This window comes from Myotis lucifugus, unplaced genomic scaffold (assembly GCF_000147115.1).
Source record: "Myotis lucifugus unplaced genomic scaffold, Myoluc2.0 scaffold_112, whole genome shotgun sequence".
Taxonomy (NCBI): domain Eukaryota; kingdom Metazoa; phylum Chordata; class Mammalia; order Chiroptera; family Vespertilionidae; genus Myotis; species Myotis lucifugus.
In genome coordinates, this window is record NW_005871160.1 from 1995080 (window position 1) to 1999675 (window position 4596).

A 4596-nucleotide genomic window follows, 5' to 3' on the forward strand; every position below is an offset into this window, starting at 1 on the left:
TTTTTACCTTTTTTTAATGTGCCAAACATATATATAACATAAAATGTACCATTTTAGCCATTTGAAGAATGCAGTTCAGTGGCATTAAGTACATTCATGTTGTGCAAGCACCACCACCATTCATCTCTAGGACTCTCAGCATCTCATTTCACTCAGCATAATGTCTTCATGGTTCATCTATGTTGTACATGTGTCACATTTTAATTCCTTATTAGAGTTAAATAATATTCCATTGTATGTATATATCACATTTTCTTTATTTATTCATCTGTCAGTGGACATTTAGGTTATTTCCACATTTTGACTATTGTGAATAATGCTGTTATGAACATGGGTATACAAATGTCCGTTTCAATTCTTTTGGGTATATACTCAGAAGTGGAATTGCTGAATCATATAGTAATTCTATATTTAATTTTTTGAGGACTCATCATACTTCTTTTCATTGTGGTTTTTCACTTTATATTCCCAATAGCAAGCCACTTAGGTTCCAATTTCTCCACATCCTTGCCAACACTTATTGTAAAAATGGTCTTTCACTGTGGTTTTGATTTGTAGTTATCTAATGATTTGTGATATGGACTATCTTTTATGTGCATATTGGCCAATTCTTTACCAATATTTTAAGTGAGTTTTTTTTTTCTTTTCTGCCTTCCCTGGTTTTAATTCAGCATTTTATGTGATTCTATCCTATCTCTTCTCTTACCATATCAATTATACTTAAAAAATTTACAAACCTAATTGGTTCAGCTCGGTGGATAGAGCATCGGCCTTCGGAGTAAAGGCTCACAGGTTTGATTCCAGTCAAGGGCATGTACCTCGGTTGTAGGCTTGATCTCTGGCTGTGGTCGGGGCACATGCAGGAAGCAACCGATCCATGTGCCTCAATCACATTTATATATCTCTCTCTGTCTCTGTCTTTCCTCTTCCCTTCCACACTCTCTTAAAAAATCAGTGGAAATGCCGGAACCGGTTTGGCTCAGTGGATAGAGCGTCGGCCTGCAGACTGAAAGGTCCCAGGTTCGATTCCGGTCGAGGGCATGTACCTGGGTTGCGGGTACATCCCCAGTAGGAGATGTGCAGGAGGCAGCTGATCGATGTTTCTCTCTCATCGATGTTTCTAACTCTCTATCTCTCTCCCTTCCTCTCTGTAAAAAATCAATAAAATATATTTTTAAAAAAATCAGTGGAAAAATATCCTTGGTTGAGGATTAACAAAACAAAAAAATTTTACAGATTGCTTTACATTTTAACTTATTTAAGTCCATCTTAAATAACACTATACAGCTTCATGCAATGTACAGGTAACTTAAAATATCCCAATTCCTCTCTCTCATTTATCCCTTAAGACTCTGCTGTTATTTATTTCCTTTATCCATTTGCTACAATCACCCAATACATTATTCTATTATTACTTTAGCAATAAACTGTTATCTGTTAGATCAATTAAGAATAAGAAAAATAAAAAATATTTTACTTTCATTTATTCCTTCTCCAGTGTTTTCTTTTCTACTTGTAGATGTGAGTTTCTGACTTATATCATTTCCTTTTTCCTAAAGCACTTCTTTTAATATTTTTTGCAAGGCATTCTTCATTTCTGTTACAGTGTTTTAAAATTCTAACATTTGCTTTTGACTCTTTTTTAAAGTTTCTATCTCTCTACTTATATTACCCATCTTCTCTTGTACCTTATCTACTTTTTCCACTAGAGCCCTTAGCATATTAATCATAGTTATTTCAAATTCTCTGTTTGATTCCAATTCCAAATTGATTGGAATTTGGATTGGAATTAGAAATCTGGCCTTAATTCCAAAATATGTCATATCAGTCTGGTTCTATTACTTGCTTTGTCCTTCAGACTTTGTTTTCTCTTGTCTTTTAATCTGCCTTGCAATTTTTGTTGAAAGCCTGCAGGATGCATTGGGTAATAGAAACAGAAGTCAACAGTTGGCTTTAGGTTAATGAGGTTCTATGTTAATCTGGATAGAAGTTGTGCTATGTTTAATGTTTGCTGTAACTGTAGGTGCTGAAGTTTTCAATGTCCTTATTTAATCTCCCCCCATTCATGGTGGGTTTTCCTAGAAATTTGTCCTCAGAGTCTTCATCTTACAGCTCTTTCAGCTGTAATCCACTGTTACTATACTGGAACCCTATTGGTGCCTGGTAAGGAGTGGGGAGGGAAAGTGTTATGGTGTTGTAGACTCCTTATTCCTAGGAACATGGCTTCTCCTTTAATCAATGTATTCCAGATCCAAAAACTTGTTGTAGAACCAGTACTAAAATGGAGTCACTTTGAGGACAAAGTGGAGTTTGCCCATGCAGGTGTATTAAAGAGAAATGAAACTCAACCTTAACTAAGGAATTTACAGCTCTCCTCAGAAATCAGCAGAAGACTCCAGCCAATTTCCAATATCAAGTCTGTTCATGTCATCTTTGGATTTCCTTGTTCCTCTGACTCAGCTACCCTGATCCAAATAAGAAAGGAGACCACTAGGCAACCAATCAACTAAAAAGCCAAGTAACTTCTGCATTTGTCCCATAAAAAACTCTTCACTAGTCTTTGAGCAACTCAGAACTCATTGCTCCAGTAGTCTTGAGTTTTCCAGCTTGCAGGTCAAAATCCTTGCCATGAACACATCTTTCTGCTTTGTTTTACTCAGTGTGCAGGTTTATGTCATGGTTCAAGTGCAGAAAATGCCAGTTTTCATTGGAGCAACTGTTCTCAACCTTTTGATCATCCATTCCTAATTTATTTTGGTTGTTCAGGTAGAGAACTTGCTTTCATGGTTGCTCATCCAATTTGCCCCAGAGGCCATGTTCTAGTTACCATCTCTATTTCCTCTGTGGGACAGGGCCCTTTGACTATATTCCCACCTTAAAGCATCCACCTGGCTTCTGATGTTTAAATGTTGCCATGTCACAGGCCCCTATCATCTCTGCTGATCTCAAGGAGCCCAATTCTGAAATGTCATCTTCTGTCTTCATCCTGGACTACAGGGAGAGCCACTGCTGAATTTCTGAGTGATATTGATACCTCCCTCACTAGAAAATTCCTTATTGCTTTGGTAAGTGGTATATTCTCTGAACTTTCCTGTAGAACATATTCATATGCTGGGTTTTCCACCTTTATATAGGTATTTTCACTCTAGTACGTTCACTTCTTTGAGCTACTTAATCCCCTCTTACATTGTTAACCACGGAATGTCTGTCATTTCTACCTAACTTGGTGTACCTGGCCATTGCTTTTGCCACGCTTCTAGATGACATCCTAAATGTGTATTCACCATCGCCTGGGTTTCTTGTATATGTTAAATCATGTATCCTGCGCTACTACTGCCAAATTGATAAAGTCTCTCTTATTCAACTTTATGTTCCACCTTCCCCCTCTTCTATATCCAGAACCTTCAGAATTCATTCCCATGCATACTTTCCTGGCACCTGCTGCTACTTCTTGGCTAGGTTCTACAGCTTCTTTGTGGTTGCTTTCCAATATTATCAGCCCCAGGAAGTCCCTGGAATATCCTATGTTGTGACTTAAACCTAATTATTGCTTGGTGTATCCTGAGAAAGGTGCGTTTTATCCCCCAGAGAGGAGTCCTCTGATTATCTCACACAGAAGGGGAACTTGCTTTCAATAGGGAGGAGTGGGGCATTTTGGCAGGTTCACCAGGTGGAAGGGAATTTAGGGATTTAAGATTTTTCAGGTCTAGCAAACTAAATGTCCCCATCCCATGTGTCACAGGCCCACTCTTTCCCAACCAGGGTGCTAACCTTGACATTTCATGCCTGCCTATGTGGAGAATTTAATCTTCTTTGGAAGTTTCCACTTGGCCTTCTGCTACTGTTATATTTGAATCCTGGGAATGGCCATCAGATTTCTCTGTCTTCCCACCACAGGAGATGAGAATCTGTTTATGTGCTCCCCTGAAGGTCTTCTGGCTTTCATACTTAACTTTGAATTGCAGATTAATCACTCTCAGACTTTCATTATCTCTCTCCAAAGTATCAAGTCCACTTATCAATACTCAATCAAATTCCAATATTCTTAGCTATTATTCCCTCCATACTTTGACAACAGTGCACACTCTTCCCAGTACACCACTGGTGAAAGTTTTAACAATTGCTCTGCTTTCTTGTGGCAATTATGTTCTACCTGCTACCAGTGAGTCATTGCCAGCTAGCAGTGGGTGGCCAACTCCAGAATCCAAATCATAGTGCCTGCTTTTTTGGACCATTCCTCGCACCAAATCTTTCAGGTTGGGTTCCATGAAGAGTAGAATCTGAAGCAAAGATTAGTGCACAGAAAGTTTATTAAAGAGTACTTAGGGTCAACACCTGTGGGAAGACATGGAAGTAGGATCACACAAAGGGGAAAACTGGGCTGTGATGCTGTAGAGGGGCTGGTGGATGGCTCTTCTCTATTCTCGAGACGGTTCTACCTGAAAATCTAAGGTGGATCACCAAGACCAGCCGTGGCAAACTACGGCCCGCGGGCTGGATCCGGCCCGTTTGAAATGAATAAAACTAAAAAAAAAAGACCGTACCCTTTTATGTAATGATGTTTACTTTGAATTTATATTAGTTCACACAAACACT